The sequence below is a fragment of the Magnolia sinica genome, chromosome 9, assembly GCF_029962835.1.
Source record: "Magnolia sinica isolate HGM2019 chromosome 9, MsV1, whole genome shotgun sequence".
In the NCBI taxonomy this organism is placed as follows: domain Eukaryota; kingdom Viridiplantae; phylum Streptophyta; class Magnoliopsida; order Magnoliales; family Magnoliaceae; genus Magnolia; species Magnolia sinica.
Window position 1 is genome coordinate 69,542,285 of NC_080581.1, and position 18,542 is coordinate 69,560,826.

An 18,542-nucleotide genomic window follows, 5' to 3' on the forward strand; every position below is an offset into this window, starting at 1 on the left:
CTCCTGCCAGAACTCGCACTTCTCCAGCTTCGCGTAAAGCTGGTGTGCACGGAGGGTCTGCAATGTGATCTCCAGATGCCGCTCATGCTCCTCACGGGTCCTCGAATAGATCAGAATGTCGTCGATGAACACCACAACAAACTGGTCGAGATATGGACGGAAAACCTCGTTCATCAACTGCATGAACACAGCGGGCGCATTGGTCAGTCCGAAGGACATGACCTGGAACTCAAAATGACCATAGCGAGTCCTGAAGGCTGTCTTCGGGATATCCTCATCTCGAACCCGAACCTGATCATAACCGGACCGCAAGTCTATCTTTAAAAAGAACTGCGCCTCCTGCAGCTGATCAAACAAATCATCGATCCTCGGAAGCGGGTACTTGTTCTTGATTGTGACCTTGTTGAGCTCGCGGTAATCTACGCAAAGCCTCAACGAGCCATCCTTCTTCTTCACGAAGAGTACCGGTGCTCCCCACGGCGAACTGCTCGGACGGATAAAGCCTAACTCGCGCAACTCGTCCAACTGCTTCTGCAGTTCCCGTAACTCCAACGGTGCCATACGATACGGGGCCTTTGAAATAGGCGCGGTACCAGGCACAAGATCAATCTGAAACTCAGTGTGCCGACGAGGTGGTAACCCTGGAATCTCCTGGAATACATCGGGAAAACCACAAACAACCGGCAGCTGTTCGATACTCAAAGCAGCTGGTTCCTCAACGGCACACGATAACAGACAAGAAAGCAGCTCTCCTCTGGGCTCGGCAACAAACTGGAACTCTGGCACGCCGGGTATATAGAACGTGACTGTCCTCGCGAAGCAGTCCAATACGGCATGATACTCGGCGAGCCAATCCATGCCCAAGATAACATCAAAATCGGACATCGGCAATACGAATAGGTCCGCAGGCAAAAAGATATCCCCAATCAGAACGGGGCAAGACGAGCAAAATCGGTCTATCTGCAGTCTTCCCTAAGGGCTCGATACTGACCCCTCACGGGCGGACTCCATCGGCAAACCGGTCGATCGGCAGAATCGGCCACAAAGGAATGAGATGCACGAGTCAAATAATACACGTGCAATGCATGCGAAAAAGGAGAGTACCCTCGGCGACCCCTCAGGATGGCGCCTGCTGTGCGGCATAAAATCTACCCCGAGCTCGCTGAGGAGGTGCAGTCCCCTCTCGAGGTCTCTGCGATGCCGATCTTGCTGCTGCCGTGGCGGCTGATCTGCTTGCCTCTGCTGCTGTGGAGGAGGCCTACTGAAGGCTGGTGATGTGGTCGCTGCCGTGGTGGCTGTCGTGGGGGCTGATGCGGTGTCCTCGGCTCTGCCCTCCGTGGGGACGTCTGCACGCGATGTCCCGTCCCTACCGCACCCAAAGCAGGTACCTGTAAACGGTCTCGAAGGTGGTGCTGGGGGTGCCACTGGTGCTCAGAATGCTAGGCAGGTTGTGCGCCACTGCTGTGAATGACGCTGCTGGTGGGAACTACCAGAGGGTACCTTCCTCTTCTGATCTCCCCTCTGGTCACAGGCCCTCTACAAACTGGCCCAATCTGACTCGTAAATCTGGGCCCTCTTCACAATCTGCTCAAATGTAGGAAGCATGTGTCCAATCACATGGCTCCTAAGGGCAGGACGTAAACCGTTCTCAAAACGGTGGGCCTTCCGCTCCTCATCATCAACAAGATACGTCGCGAATCTTGATAGTGCGACGAAACGTGCCTCATACTGGGACATAGTCATGTCCCCCTAGACCAGAGTCTCAAACTCTAATGCACGCTGCGACGCACATGCTCGGGAAAGAACTTTCGGTCAAACCGGTCCACAAAGTCCTCCCAGTCCACTCAAAATTGGCACCTACTGCTCGGGCTATAGATGCCCACCAATGCCGAGCCTCACCCTGGAGAAGGAATGCTGAGCCTCACCCTGGTCGTACATCTCATGGTGTCAAATATCTTCTCCACCTCGAGCACCATATCTCTGCTGCGGTAGGGTCTGGCTCACCTCGAAATGCGGAGGATCGTGTTGTCGGAAGTCCTTGAGAAGGGCGCTCGCTCGCTCTTGCTCAGCCTCGGTTGGTGATGGGACATCTGCTGCCCGAAGTGCGGCCGTCACAACCTGCAATATCTGTTGAAGTTGGGCTGCACTCACGGGTACGGTCGGATCCGCACCGGTCTCAGGTAAAGGAGTGGCATCCTCGGGTTAAAAATCAGGAATATCTGGTGGCGGAACGGGAGTCGCCGGTGGTAGAGCGGAAGCAGCAGCTGGTGGAGGAGCGGGGGTCGCAGATGGAGGAGGGGGATTCGCTCGGGTCGATCTTCTAGCCATTTATCCTACAGGAAGGAACAAGGGTCTATCAGCCTTGAGAATTCTCAAAGGCATGAAGGTTAAGGGTCTAAGTAGAAAAATCGCAAAGTTATTCCAACTTGGAACCTATTCATTCTAAGTCCATAGCAGATATGTGATGTGATCCTCAGGTATTCCCAAGTTATGCTCTGATACCAACTTCTGTCACGCCCCAAACTCGAAAAACGGGCTCACAAAATTCTCGATAGCCGAATCCGGTGCCGACAGCCTCCGTAGTGCCCCATTCTCGGATTCTGGCACTCTCATGCCAGATTCCGATCCTGGGATCCTACAAGGAGGATTTTCAGTATAAATTTTTTTTTGTAATAGAGCATAACCACAAGCATAACTAAGTCACAAAACAACATCACCACATATCCACTATATCGAAAACTTTTAAGTACAATGCAGAAAGGGAAATACAGGGTGATCAAAAGCTTCAAAATAAACTGATGTGCACTCCTGCCTCAGCGCTGCTGCTGTCCAACACTACCTGCATACAACGGTCGTGCATAAGCTTACAAAAGCTTAGAGGGTGGTGTAAGTGTGTGTGCAAGGCCAGCGCCAAGTGTACAATATCAAAGTAATGCGAAAATATGTGATAAGTCCATGAATACTATCAGCTGTACCAACGCTATATGATGCAAGACATGAATGCTATCGGCCATACCAAGGCCATGCGATGCGAGGCCTATGTAGCCAAATGTCATATGCGAGATGAGAAGCAAGCATGTCAGTCCTCATCAAGTACACATATCAGTACAATTCCTCTCTGGATATCACCGGGGTCTAATACACTCCACACAGACTGCCTCCTTCCTAGCTGTATAGTCGAGCAAGTGGAATAGACCTCACTATCCGCCTAACCAGTAGTCTGCCAATACCTACCCGGCTCGTCGATAGCGGACTCATTTATGAGCTGGTCAAACTCAGCCTAGCTTATAGCCCCCTCACTCGGGCGGATAAGGCCACACCCCCTTCCAACCGACCACGACACAGTGGGAGACGCGGCCTACTGGTATTCGGCACTCAGGCGCTCATGTATCCACTCGGTCTAGACGTTAGAGCATCTCCTAGTACCAAAAAGGTTCTGGGACTTTCACCCAAGGACATCCTAAGTGCCCATAATGCTAGAGCCAATATTTTCGGTATCCGATACGGCCATCCACGATGTGTCTGTGGAGCCATGACCCTGATGTCGCTAGGGCGTGCAGTGAATCATGACACACAATGCGAAATGCATGAGTCAAACCGTCAATCATGCAGAAATCTCACGCGTACCACGCGCTCATGTGGGGCACTCCGTCTCAAAAGGAGTCCCGTAAATGTCTCAGCCCAACGGCTTATGCTATGATCAAGCATTCCTCATATCAAGCATACATATGATGCGTATGGGCATGTATCATGGAGCTATACTAAGCATGTTATAAAGTAAGGAACTATCAACAAGTATGGGCCTATCAATGGGCCTTAAGGAGAGTTACAATGCGGACATTTAACCAACATTGTATTTACAATGTGGACATCAAACCAACATCGCTCCCAAGGCATGGCTCGCCATAAAATACCATTACACAAACCATATGGAATCACACATTGCAATGGACCCTAAGGACATCCCATTGGGCCTCGACCCATGGGCCTTAGACACATCAAATGGGCCGTATCACATGGGCCTTACATTCATCAAATGGGCCGCATTAATGGGCCCCCACCAACGGGCCTTATGTACGTTGCAATGGGCCATATCCCACGGGCCTTTGAAAACATCACAATGGGCCTTGTAACATGGTCCTTATGCATGCCAAATGGGCCTAATCATATGGGCCTTATGCATACCAATGGGCCTAATCATATGGGCCTTATGCATACTAAATGGGCCTAATCATATGGGCCTTATGCATACCAAATGGGCCTAATCATATGGGCCTTATGCATACTAAATGGGCCTAATCATATGGGCCTTATGCATACCAAATGGGCCTAATCATATGGGCCATATGTATCTCAAATGGACCACACCAATTGGGCCCCATATGTAGATCAAATGGGCCTCATAACACGGGCCTTATAAATGTCAAGGTGGGCCTTAAAAATGGCCACAAATACATATATACATACATACATACATATATATATATATATATAATTCATGCCAAAGGATCAACCGATCCTCACTTCAAATAATAGTGGTAGGACCCACTTGAACCACATATCTGACTCATTCTTTTGCTCATGCCTGAGCTTGCAAAAAGGCTCGACGGTTGGGGATGCAACACAAGCATCATGGTGGGGTCCACTGTCCAGACAGTGGACAGTGTGGATAACCACATAAATCATGGTGGAGCTCACCGTTCACTGCCGTGGACGGCCTGGAGAGAACACATACACGGTGGGTTCCACCGTCCCGTGCTGGGGACGGTGTGAATAAAATACATACATCACTGTGGGTCCCACGTGGGGCCCACCATAACGTTTGCTTTCCATCCAACCTGTTGAGGAGGTCACGCAGACCTGGGTTGAAGTGGAAAAACAAATTTCATATTGATCCTAAACTTCTGTGGGCCCAAAAATGGTTTCAATGGTAGAGAGTTCAATCCCACTGTTTCCTTTGGTGTGGGCCAACTGAGTCTTGGAAGAGGCTGAAATTTAGAGGGGGGCCACTTCGAGCAGGGTCCCACCTAATGGACGGATTGGATGGAAAATATACATCACTGTGGGGCCCACGGCTGGAGCCGTGGGTCCCTGCTGGCCGCCCGTCAAAGAACGCAGCAGCGTGCTGCTGCTGCCGTTGTGTCAGTGGCAGCAGGCGCTGCCCCTTATATTATATATATATCTTTTTTGGAAAAACCGGTATTTCCATGGTTTTTCACGTGTGGGGCCCGCTTTAAGGTAATCCACTCTAACCATCAGATTTTATAGTCCACAACAAGTTCATCAAGCCCAATATTGGACCTGTTTCAGCGTGTAGAAAAATCCGGAGAACTTTAAACGGTGGAGATCACTGTTTTGAAAGGTATGGCCCGCCAGAAGCTTGGATCAGTTTCATCTTCTGGCTCAACGCCTTAAATGGTTTGGAAAATGGAATGAACGGTGTGGATTAGCCCCATACATCAAGGTGGGGCCTACATGGGCAAACCCCTTCCAAAACTCATGAACCAAGCTCATATTTGTGTTTTCAATAGACGTCCAGCGTCCCTGGACGCTGGACAATCTGGGCCTATCACACGCATAAGGTGGGCCCTGTTTAGGTGGGCCACCAAATGATGAGTGTTGTGGATACAATACATATAAGGTGGGTCCCACCTATAGATGGTTTAGGATAAAATACAAGCCTTATGGTGGGGTCTATTCGGGCGGGCCACACAATCACACCAACATCACAAGAAAAGAAGAATAAAAGAAAGGGAGGGAGAGAGAGATATACACGTGTGATGGAGGGACCCCGGCACTATAGGCCCTCCGTTTCAAGCATCCAATCATACATCAAGTGGGTCTCATTGCATATGGGCCCACCAAATTGAAAATCAATGGTGGAGATCCTTTCTCCATCAAACTAGAAGGTCTAGATGACCATATTCATGCAAGAAAGTAAACAGCATGATGGGGTCCATGGAGAATGGCCCCATCATGGAATGATCTTAAGCATCAAGGTGGGCCATTAGCCACATCAAGGGTCCAAAGTGAGGTCCATACCATTGATCGGTAGGCCTCACTTGGCCCATCATAAGAACATGAAAATCTAGTCTATAGAAGCACCCACCGGTCGATCTTCTCGGTCCGTTGAAATGTCGATCTCCTTAAGCTTCACTTCAACGGTGGAAGATGGAAAATGAAAGGCTAGGATGAAGGATTTGGGATGGGAAAGTGGGCCACACACATGCACTCTCTCACATGGAGAAGCTTGGACGTGAGCTCTCTCCTTGGTTGCTTAGAATTGAGTTGAGAAATGAGAAAGAGAGAGGGAGAGATGGGATGTAAAGAGAGAGAGTGATGGATGTGAGTGATGGGTGAGGTGATGTGTACTTGACTAGCATGGGTGTGTAAGAGAGAGGGTGAGAAAAGGGTTGACTTTGGAGAGAGAAAGCATGGGTTGCTTGTACTTGACATGAGGTGATGGATGGGATTGATTGATGGGATTGATTTGACATATTGTAGAGATTCTCTTGGGATTGCAAACGCGCGGCGTTTTCTTCGAAATAAACGCCGGCTCACATCTTCCTGCCAGGGTATCAAATCGGTGCGAGAGACGCGGCGACGGTGCGGTCGCAATGGTAAAAGTCTTGATTTAAGACGACTCAAATGTACAACATACGACTTAGGGTCGATCACAACGTCAATTATACGTCACGGGTTGCCGAAATTCGACAGGAAGGATCGCGGGATTCGACGGAACAGAACGGACTAGGATACGGGTCTTACATTAAGGGTATAGGTTAATGGCATTTTTGAAATTATTGCTAATGTAAGAGTTCTGTGGAAGCTAGTGGCCCTACATGGTTACAAGCACATTCCTAAATAGTTCTTACTAGAGGATTTACATATAAATCATTATGAATAGCGAATTATTCACCACTTTGTTAAAGGGGCGGTATATATATTGAACCTTATGATGGATGGTCTTGTCTTAAAATCAATGGTCGGATGACCTGATTCATGAATGGAGATTATTCCCGATAGTCATATTCGTGCTAGGGAATAGATGTAAGGTTAGGATATTTAGATTAGTATTGTACGCATGTACATGTTATGTTAAATTTTGTGGTAACGCTTAAGAACTTTCAATACTCGGGTATTGAAAATTTCGGGGCGTTACATATATGGCAGCATTTACAAACAAACTCTTCAAATGCATGTGGAAGATGAAGGGTTTTGACTGGTACATGCATTCATTGTTGATATTTGTCCTTGCATGGATGCTTACAATGTATCCTCTTGGATTTTCTTCTGTGGGGCACGTAAGGGGTACTAGTAGAAAGCCATTGAGGATTATTGCCAGCATTGGCAATAGGTCTATTCCTCCAAGTGAAATTAGGATGGTTTTGCCAATTGGGATTATACATTTTTGACATTAGAGTACTAAAGGGAATTTGATAAGCATTCACGGCATTTGCTTGATTATGCAACACTTCTTAGAAAAGTAAGAATTGTAGGATAATACTTAGTCCAATGTGCATTGCTCTCAAAATTAGTACCACAAGCACTTTTAGTAACTTTGTTTGTGTTAGGTACATTAACTTCCCTCAATTCCATGACTTCTACTTTATGAGTGAGACACATTATCTAACGCCCAGAACTTTTCAATACTAGAGTATTGAAAGTTCTCGAGTATTACCGTATGATTCAATGTAACATACACATGTGTGCATTACCAATCTAGTTATCCTAGCCTTACATCCTTGCCCTGAAACAAACCCAACCGTTAGGAATGATCTCCATTCATAAATCAAGCCATCTAACCGTTGATTTTGTGACAAGACCATCCCTCATGTAATTTGACGTGCGTACCTTCCTTTAAATGAATAAACGAATAATTCCTTATCCGTAAGGATTTAGATGTAAGTCCTTTTATATGAATTCCTTATAAATGTGCCTACAACCATGTAAACCCATTAGATTTCATAAAACTCCTACATCAGAAACAATGATGAAAACGCCATCACCTTAGATTCCTAAATTCTAAAATACAGGGTTCCCATGATCTAAATCATGCAAAACCCTATGCTAAGACTAATCCCCTTAACTTGACTGTACATAACCAATTTTAGTCATTGAATCAGTAAAGATCAATGACTGATCAAAACCTTCACTAAAACGACCCTTCTAGGATTAGGATTCAGTTTTCACCCTAGTATAAACCCTAATTTGGGCCAACCAAGGCCAGTAGACAGTGGGGATTTACCCCAAACTCCATGTGGGCCCCACCATCAGGTGTGTGCCACAAGGGGTGCGTACACCACAATGCACTAGAACCGCAGAACGCAGTTAACACGTGACGACCAAAGAAATCCTGAGATCAGTGGGATTTTCTCAGCACACGCAGTAGAAGATCTGATGAGAACGGTGATGGCCCACCTCGGGGATCTGGACAAATGATCCGGACCGTCTATCCTGTCTAGAAGGTGATTTCTACCACACCCTAGTCGAACTCGCACGTAGATAACGGCCCGCACGTACGCAAACCAGGCTACAAACCAGGCAATTCTGGGACTCTATTCCCGCACTTGTGTTTTTAAAATCAGAACCATTCGAGGATTTGGTAGGGCCCACCACCGAGGGAGAGGGACAAATCTGGACTGTCCATTCGAATCATAGCGAGATGTCAACCAAGACTAGATTGGTTTCCGTTGGCAACCAATCAGGGAGCATTTCCAGCCGTTCACTGTGTTCAAACTGATGTAGAGGGTAGGATTCGAAGGCCCACGCTGAGTCCAGATCAATGACCTACTTCTCAGGGTCCGATCTCTGCAAGAAAGCTGATGGAGGGTGCGGATTTGACAGAGATTCAAGGTTACGGGCCCCACTGACATCACCGCAACCTTCAGGTCTTTTTTTTGCAAAACCTTCTTTCCATTAATCACATCAAATTTACAGCCATTCGAGTGCAGGTTGAACAAAAGGGCGAGCCACACCTATCATGTAAGGGGAAACAAAGACCAACCGAGGAAACTAGGAACAGCAAAAGCAGGGCTAGGAACCTAAGCTGCACCCAGGCAGCCCAAGGCTAACTACTAAGAAGAAGATCTAATAGATCTCAGGCCTACTTTGTCTAGGAAAAGAAGACCACGAACCTGGGGGGGGGGGGGGGGGGGGAGGTCCCTGACGTTCTGAATGACAGCTGTGACCTGAGCCTGGCTACCCTCCCTTGCCATGCCATCTGCTGGGCCATTTCCTTCTCTAGGAATCACCATAAATTCTATAGACACGCTCTGCTCCAACTGCTTGATTCTGCTGACTCAGGAGCGCTATTGCCCAGGGATGCAAGAGGAGGAGGAAGAGAGACCCACCGCCACCTTGGAATCAGACTCGACAACAATCTTCTCTAAACGACACTCCAGGCATAGGACTATGCCATTATAAATTGCTCTGACTTCCACCCTATTGTTTGTACCCACTCCATAGGCAGCTGAGAAAGCAAAAATTAGATTGCCATCCACATCCCTACGAACACCGCCTCCTCCTGAGCAGCCAGGATTACCACAGGCAGACCTGTCTACATTTAATTTCACCCACCCTATTGCTGGTTTCAACCATTTCACTACCTGGCAAGAGAAGGAAGAGTGGGCAGACAACTGAACATTGGAGGAGGCCCCTAAAAAATGCTACCTCACTTCATCTTGGCCCTCCAACAAGGATAACGCCCACCATCTGATACGGACTATAGCAGCATAATCCCCCAGGGGGCATCATTAAATCTGGCTCTGTTCCGGCTTCCCCCAGATCTCCCACAGGATGAGGATAGGAATCATACGCCTGATAGGGGCAGACGCTGCTCCCGGCGCAGCCATACTCCTCCACTGCTGTAGCCGGTCATCTATAGAGAGGTGGTTTAGATACGTAATGCCGCATGACACCAAGAAAAAATGCCAAATGTGGACCGCTAGCTAACTAAATAAGAAAAGGTGGGAGAGAGACTCCACCTGCAACGCTGAGGAAGGACCGGTCTTGCAACAGGAGCATCTGGAAGCCAGTTGAATGCCTTTGCTCTGCACCCTAGCATCCACTAGAATAGCCCCCTGCAACAAACACTAACAAAATAGAGATATTTTCGATGGAGTGTTGGAATTCCAGATCCACTTGCTCCACCAATTGCCCTGCCCTGGCACCCTGCCTAGATGCTACGCCGATTTAGAGGAGAATTGGCCCGATGATTCTAGCGGCCAAAAGTAGGAGGGGGAATTGACTAAAATAGCTAAACCGCTGTTGACTATAAAGTTGAAAATATCTTGAGGCAGAAATAGGATGACGGATGAAGGAGGAAGAGGACCAGTTGTGCCAATGAAGTCTTTGACCTAAAGGGATAGTAACTCCTGGGGAATGAGAGCAGACACCAAAGACTGGAGAGGCCCCAGCACCATCCAATTGGTGGACCAAACATTCAACTCGCCATTCCCAATATTCCATTGAGCTAAAGTAACAATCACTAGGAGTTCGGATCGAACCTCCTTCCAATAGGGGGACTCTAAGGAGGAAGAGGCAGGCGATCTACCCTCTTCCAAGTCCAACCGATGCCTATGTCGCATGTACAATACCCAAGGGCTAATCTTGTGCCCATATTTGACCTTCCGTGCCATCTTCCTCCTCAGCGCTTTCAGCACCTCTTTGAGCTTTCTAATACCTAATCCACCTTCCTCAATCGGCCTCGCTATCTTGTTCCACACAACCCATTGCATTTTCCTCTTACCTTCCGCCCTTCCCTAGAAGAATTGAACAAATTTTCGCTCTAGCTGAACCAGTAGATTGTTTGGAAGTTTAGTGGCTGTCATTGTATGAAGAGGGATACTGCCTAGAACATGCTTGATGAGCGTCAGTCGAGCTGCCTGCGACAAGAATCTGGTGTTCCACCCTGAGATTCTGTTAACCACCTTGTCCAACAGAGCTTTGTAGGAGGCCATGGACAAGCTTCCCTTGAAAAGGAGGATGCCCAAGTAAAGCACCCCCTCACTAGCTTTAGAGAAGCCCAAGACCCTTCCCGTTTGTCTAATTCTGCCTGAACTCATCTTAGCAGGACAAAGGAAGCTGCTTTTCTAGAAGTTAAAATGCTGGCCTAACGTAGCTTGGAAAGCCTCCAAGAAAGCCTTAATCATTCGCGAAGAATCAAGGTTGCCATTAACAAACAGCAAAGTGTCATCAGCAAATAAAAGGTGAGAGAGAATAAGACAACCTCGGGGCAATTTGAAAGGTCTACACCAACCCCTTTCCACCAGCTGCTTGAAGTTCTTGGAGAAGACTTCAGCCGCAAGAATAAATAACCCGGGATATGGGGTCCCCCTAGCGAAGCCCCCTTGAAGATTTGAAGAAACCAGTAGGCTCCCCGTTGAATAGAACTGAAAACCAACAGTTTCCCCAACATGCTTCCATCAACAAAACCCATCTGTCACTGAAGCAGAATCGCTTCATAACCGTCTTAAGAAAGCCCCATTCCACCTTGTCATAAGCTTTTTCCTGATCAAGCTTCATGATGAGGTTTCCTCCTCTGGAGAGGATTTTCGGTTTATATTCCGCATCGCCTCTAAGGCCATAGCAACATTATCTGTGATCGACCTACCTTAAATGAAAGCCCCTTGTTCCATGGATATAAGGTTAGGAAGAATCTTACTCAAGCAGAAAGCTTTGAGCTTAAAGAAAATCTTGTAGATAACATTGCATAGACTTATAGGCCAATAGTCAGAAAAAGAAGAGGCCGCCGATTTCTTAGGGACTAGACTGATCAGCAAAGCCGAAAACGCTCTAGGCATTTGGCCTCTTTCCACAAAAAAAATAGGCAGCCTTGTGAATGTCCTCCCCTACCATTGGCCAACAATCAATATAAAAAGAAACTAGAAATCCATCTGGCCCGGGCACGCTATCCATAGGAAGAGACTTGAGCGCCTCAAGAGTCTCTGCAAGTGTTGGAGGGACCAGGAGAGCTGCATTTTTTGGAGAGGATAGCACAGTCGAAATAGCTGCAAGAAGATCATCTGAAGAAGAGGGGGGGTCTGCCTGAAAAAGGGTGGAAAAGAAATTTACCACTTTTACCTTCATTCCCACTACATCAGTAATCAATACCCCATTGTTGTCCTTTATTTTTGAGATGTTAGCTCTCCTGTTGCACTCTTGCACTATGGCGTGGAAATGTCTCGTGTTCCTATCTCCCTCCTGTAGCTAGGAATTTCTTGCTTTCTACTTCCAGAAAACCTCCTCCATGAGCTTTAACTGAGCCAATTTCCTCATGGCAGCCATGCTTTGAATCATTAGATCCTCCGACCCATCCTGCTGCATCCAGTTTTCCAATTGATTAAGATCTGCCTCTGCCTCTTTGAGCTGTGAAAACACATTTTCAAACACTTCCTTGTTCTACATTCTTAGGATTTGCTTAGTCTTTTTCAGTTTTAATTAGACGTTTAACATGGGATTGTGAGAGCTTAACCCCATCCACACTTTCTTGACCATGATCTAGAAGGAGTTGTGCATGGACCACATTCGTTGGTATCTGAAGGGTTTAATGAATGGCTGAGGGGAGACAGGGAAGGAAAGCAAGAGAGGCGTATGGTCCAAGTTGACTCGAGGCAAGTGTTTCACTTGGAATAAAGGAAAAGTATCCGCCTACTCGTCATTAACTAAAACTCTGTCTAGGCGCGCCCAGATCCTCGCGGTCCCAGCCCTATTATTACTCCACGTGAACGGATTACCAACATAGCCTGCATCCAGGAGCCCCGAACTCTGCATAGCATCACTAAACTCTACCATACTAAGGGTTTCTCCCACACTGGCTCCATGTCTTTCGCTAGCTTTAACAATGGCATTGAAATCACCCCCCACTACCCATGGCCCTGAAACATTGTTACTTATGTTAACCAAATCCTGCCACAGCACCCTTGGAAGAATATGAGAACACTTCGCATAGACAATTGTAAGAAGACCTGAAGTCTTGCCATCCTAGATCGAAACCGTCAATGAAATCCACTGATTGGTGGAAGCATGGAAGGAAATTGAGAGATGGTTTTTAAAAAAGACCCAAACTTACCCCCCACATCACCATTCGAGAGGGAGGAATGAAATCCCAACTTGAGCCCAATGGCAATACATTTGTCTTCCCTGACCATGGGCTCCAATACAACAACCAACATGGGATTGTGCCTGCAAATTAACTTCTTCAAGGACCTGATAGTTGCTTTGTTCCCTACCCCACGGGCGTTCCAAATTATAGCACTATCCATCCGAAACACATCCTGAGTTGACCGATCTTCTCTTCAATCTCCGTAGCCGACAGAACCATTCTCCTTCTTCCATCAGCCTAGCCATTTTCCTGCTTGAAACAAATCTTTGTCTGCCTTTACCTAGCAGCCGTACATGCTGACTGAGACCCCCTGCCTTCTATTTCTTGAGGTTTCTCTTGTTCCCTAAAGTTCCTCCTTCCTGATATGTTGTATTTTGTATACCCAGACTTGGAATCAACTCTGTCAATACTCAACTAAGCCTGCATCTGATCTTGAGCTATGTGTAGTTTCTGTGGCTAGAAGTACATCGAAATGTTTACTTGAATCTGGTCAGAATTCTCCACTACTACTCTCGGAGACTGAGCCAATAGGATGAGTTCTCCACCACTCTTCTGAGGGCCTTCGACACTAAGAAGGTGCTCTTGGATGCAATAGGACCCTCCTGCATACTGACTTGGGCGAATTGGTGAGCTCCCTTCTGATCTCGTCCTGTAGGATAAGGGATCAGCTGGAATTTTCCTAAGGTGTCCCCACCTCCAAGCCTTCTGGGAATTCCCGGAGGTAGGGGAGGTTGATACAATCTCAGGTCTGCTATGTAGGGTTGACATGTCCTGATAACAAGGCCCTCCCCTCTCCCCTTTAGTGCTCTAAAGCTCCTGCAGAGTAACTTGTTGATTCTCTGATGGGGTAGGCTCCTATTGATGTTGAGCTTCTACAATAACAGAATCTGATTCCCTGACTAACTGTTGGAGCAATGTAGTCTAATTAGCCTCTGAAGCTCTTGGCAGCTACGTTGCCAAAACTTTTGGGCCTTGTTGGTCTTCAAACTGGACTTCTCCCCTGCACTTGTTCGCTAGCTGAGTTGTTCTACCTTCATCAGTCATAGGCGCATTCGGTGGGTCCATGGGATAGCAACCTTGTAGAGGGCCTGGAGGGGTCAGAACGATGTAGATAAGAATTAACAGTAGGGACCTTTGCTCTGTGAGTAGTGGGAGAAGGCCTTCTCTCTCTGCTCGAGCTCACCTGGCGGCCCGAGAACGGAAGAACACCGCTTGAGCTGGGAGTATTGGCGTTTGTTCGATTTTGCTCCATGACACTCCTACTGTTAGATCCGGCCAACGCATTAAGCAGGATAGGCATCCGCTCTGCATTATCTGCAGCATTTCCACAAACAGGTAATGGGCAAAGCTTGGTGCTACCTGGCTCTTTGAAAAACAACTTCTCCACCTAAGATTTTGTGGATTCTGTACCTATAGCAAATGTTTTTGATGGAGCAATGTGACCACCCACACTGATTTGACTCTCCAAAACGGCAAAAATGGGATAATCCCGGCCCTTAACCTGAAGGACCCGCACTCTCTACCGTTCCGAATGGGATGAGAGTTTTACCCTCACTCTCGTAAACACTTGGAAGATTCCCTTCGCCACAATTTTATCAATCTTGACCACTTGTCCGAATGAATTTGCTTGCCTGACAATGGTGTTCGGGAACCACGCATTGGGCGGAATGCCCAACAGACGAAGCCACACACCACTAGGAAGAGGGTTATCCCAATCTTACCATTTCTTCACCTTTGCTATGTTCATCTTGTGCTACATAGCACGATCAGCTTCAAAACACTCCATCTCTTTTCACTCTTTGAATTTCACTAGGAAGTGAAGAGGTCCCAATCGAGCAACTTCCACCTGGGCAGACACCTGCAACAATCTGCGGAGTTCATTTAGCATTTGGGACACTGAGACCTGTTGGGAACAACAAGCGATTAGAGCTAGATCTAGTAGTCTCTTGGTCTGTTTAACAAGCTTTGAATTGAATTTAATGAAGAATGCATTGGCACTCCCAACATGAGATGTGGCATGAGCAGCACTACACTGGAGAGGGATTTGCTCTGGAGGGTAGGATCCCTTTGCTATTGATGCGTAAGTGGGTAGAAGAGTCGCATTCAGAGGCTTTCCTAGTGCAGGGCATACTTGTCTGGGGGGGGCGCTACTCTCTATTAAGGATCTGCAATAGCCCTCCGACCCTAGTTGGCTTTCTCCTAAGGTTGTTGAGCCCATTAAAGGGTAACAATCAGACCATCTATCCTCCTCCTGTGGAGGCAGTTCGCAACATTGAAGGCTTCCTGCTCGTAGTTGAAAGTCACAAATGCATAGCCTTTTGATCTCCTTGTTATAAAATCCCTAGGGAAGTAAACCCCCACAAGTTTTCCATACCTTCCGAAAATCCGAAGCAGATCCTCTTCCGATGTGTCAAAAGTAAGGTTGGCCGCGAATATGGTGAAAGGGGGTTTTCATTTGCATTTCCGCTGTGGTGAGACCCATCCTTCCTCCCCTTTGCCACTCGTCCTTGCACCTTCCGCCATCCCTTCACCAAAGCCTTTCTCCTCTTTTTCCCTTTCCCAATCGTCCTTTGCATGTAAAGAGTTACTAGCCCGTAACCTTCAGTTCACAATAGAGCTTCCGCATCCGAAATCCAAATGGACACCGTCCGTTTAAAGGCTAATGATCTGAGATGATCAGAGCTGTCCAAGAAACTGTAGGGGGTGATCCGACCGCCATCCAGAAGAAACCCAGCATGACAGGAATATCTAGTTATTCTTTCTTTCTTCTTTCTGTACCTTTAATGATGTGAATCATCCTGCCTCTCATGTTTATATTTTTCTGGAAATTATCCTGTCAATTGATTCAGTTATTATCATTACAATTATTGGCCCTGCGGGGATTATGACATCATGTCAAATACAAGTGATTTCTCTGAATTTATGTGAGGCCATGGATACAAGCCTTGCCCCTGCCTCATCTTTTTATTTGAGTTGGCCCTGCTACTCATCTCTTTATTTGAGTTGGCCATTGCCACTCTTCATATTATAGAGTTGACCATTGTCACTCTTCTCTTTATTATGTTGGCCTTATGCTGTCTATCTTTACGGCATGGGCATGTGTCTTGCTATTTCAGAACCTCCATAATTAAATTGATATTCTTTATGATTTAGATTCAGTTATATTCGTTATGATTCAGTTTATATTCTCTATAAGTGCAAGTGATGTGTAAAATGTATCACAACTAGTGATTCAAATATTCTATCATGGACGTAATGCGCTCTAGGTAGAGACCCTCTTGGGGCATGTAAGTCCTTGGGCCTTCAGGTAGTGGTGCATAAATCGATGCGTGTAAGTCACAACAACGTCACATCACCCCGGGATTAGATGTTGTAAATAGTCGCTCCATGAACAAGTCATGTCACGTAAATCACCCAGCTCATGTGTTGTGCACTCTGAGGAGTTCTCGTAAATCCACGGTAGTATTGGCCATGTCGGCGAATATCCGTATAGTGATAGTGTGGGTCGAGCTGGTTATCTATCAATTGCATTCTACTTTGTGATGATCACTGTTATGATGAACCCCACATACTTTGCTAGGCATGCATCTCATGTAGGTTGTTTGCGCATGCTGATACCCTCGTGATAGTGGAGCACGAGACATATTAGACTCTTACTTTACTTTTATGATTACTCTTGAATTATTGTTAATCTTGAAGGATAACCTTCACTATGAGTAGGGCATTGACCATCTCCCAACCATATAGATGACGCAGGTGATGTATAGATTGAAGACTTAAAGGACTGCTTCCCTATAGAAGATTATCTTGAAAGACTAAGAAGACAGTTTTACTATTTAGATTTATACTTTCACTGTGAACTCTGATGTTGTAATAAACCTCTCATTATGAGGCCATTTGATTATTCTTTTTACTCTGATGATATATAATCAATATAGTTGATTTATTCTTGTGAATGTTACCTTCACGAATGTATTTAGATGTAAACAAAAAATTTTCTAGAGCATCTAATTTATACATCATTAACACTTGGTTTCCTCGGGCATGAGTACAAACTCTGGCAGTGAAAATTTGGGCTGTTACACATTATCTTTACATTAACATCAGCATCCTCTTTTAGAATGTACATACCTCCTTTGTCCTTGGACACAGGCTTAATCTTATCTATGTTATTGGATGTATACCAAGATTAGGCATTCTCAGCTAGAAGATCAAAATAATCACAAGCTTCATTAGGACCTTTACTAAAAAATTTACCATTGCACATCATATTTACAAATTGGTGCATGTTTGAGCGCAAACCACTATTGAAGAATCTAATCACTAACTATGTTTTGTAGCCATGATGTGGGAAGACGAGTAAGAGTTCCTTAAAACGTTCCAAACATTGAAAGAAAGTTTTATTCTCCTTTTGGGAGAAATTAATGATATTATGTCTCAGGTTGTTGGTCTTGTGATTAAGGAATAACTTTTTAAGAAATTTTCTAGTTATCTCTTAACTTGTCCCTATGGTTCTAGGCCTCGAGGAGTGTAGCCAAGATTTGGCTTTCTACTTCAAAGAAAAGAAAAATAGTTTAAGCCTAACCATATCTTCAAAGATATTGTTATAATGCAAAGTAGCAATTATTTCATTAAATTCCTTTATATGTAAGTAGGTCTTTTCAGAGTCAAGTCCATTAAATTTTAGAAGTAACTATATCACTCTAAGTTTAAAATTAATATTGCCCGCATTCTCACGTTAGTTAGAAAAACCATACAAGAATGAACACTCGTTCTTGTTAGTTGTAAGTAATCACGTAACATCCTAATTGGTGGCACATTATATACTTTATTCTCATCTTAATTAAGTTCATTCTCAGCCATGTTTCTGGCTAATTCACAAGCATCAAGATCTTTTTTGACAAAGTTGTTGGATAAGACTTTAATCGAATTTTCTCACTTATAAGACGTTTTGTGTGATCACGTCTCCATTTGGGCATGAACACTTTCAAATAAATTGAAATGATTGAAGTTTTTCTATTTGGAATCGTCTTAGGTCTAATTCCTATTAATAAACCCTAAAAATATCTAAATCCTAACAAAACATCAATTATCTAAGTAAGCAAGAAAAAAAAGGATGAGGGAAGATGTTACCAGAGAAGAAGACACGAATATGGACAATCTTAAAAACAAAAGAAGTTGGTAGCAATGAACTAAACAAAAATAAGAACTAATCTTTAAAATAAATAAATAAATAAATAAATACTATTTTGAAGTGTTCTTAAAACCTCTAGTCCGTGGGAAAGCCGCTAAAAACTTGCTACAACTTTAAGATTGTACATCCAAGTGAAAGTAGCAAAGTATTAAAGCACTTGGTGAATCCAAGGTCGATACGTATGGATTGTGTGATTAGAAAAACTAACTAGAAAGAAAATAAGAAATATGTTTTTCACACTTG

General features: G+C 45.5%; 1 non-coding gene across 1 annotated transcript; it reads left to right on the forward strand.

The window, feature by feature from the left end:
* The first annotated feature begins 17,443 nt into the window (after positions 1 to 17,443).
* LOC131257160 (small nucleolar RNA R71) lies at positions 17,444 to 17,549 on the forward strand. The gene has a single exon (XR_009177175.1). It is a non-coding gene; the product is annotated as a small nucleolar RNA R71 (small nucleolar RNA).
* Positions 17,550 to 18,542: the final 993 nt, after the last annotated feature.